We start from the raw sequence: 245 nt of genomic DNA on the forward strand, positions 1-245 counted from the left end.
GTTCCTTAATTTTTTCTCCATCACATTTGCCGTTGTGCCCTCTTGAGGAGATACTGAGCTTAAAAACACTAAATGTAATAACAGCAGTAATAGTAAAGCTTTAAAGAAACGAAATTTAATAGCCTAATCTTCCTTTAAAAATTTGAAGAAAAAAATTAGAAAGGTTAAGAAAAGAATACATTTCGGAAAGTAAGATGTTGACACATATAAACGGTGCCTTGTTATTGTTATGACATAGCTTTTAA

Source organism: Trypanosoma equiperdum (assembly GCF_001457755.1).
Source record: "Trypanosoma equiperdum strain OVI genome assembly, contig: ctg_1381, whole genome shotgun sequence".
Classification (NCBI taxonomy): domain Eukaryota; phylum Euglenozoa; class Kinetoplastea; order Trypanosomatida; family Trypanosomatidae; genus Trypanosoma; species Trypanosoma equiperdum.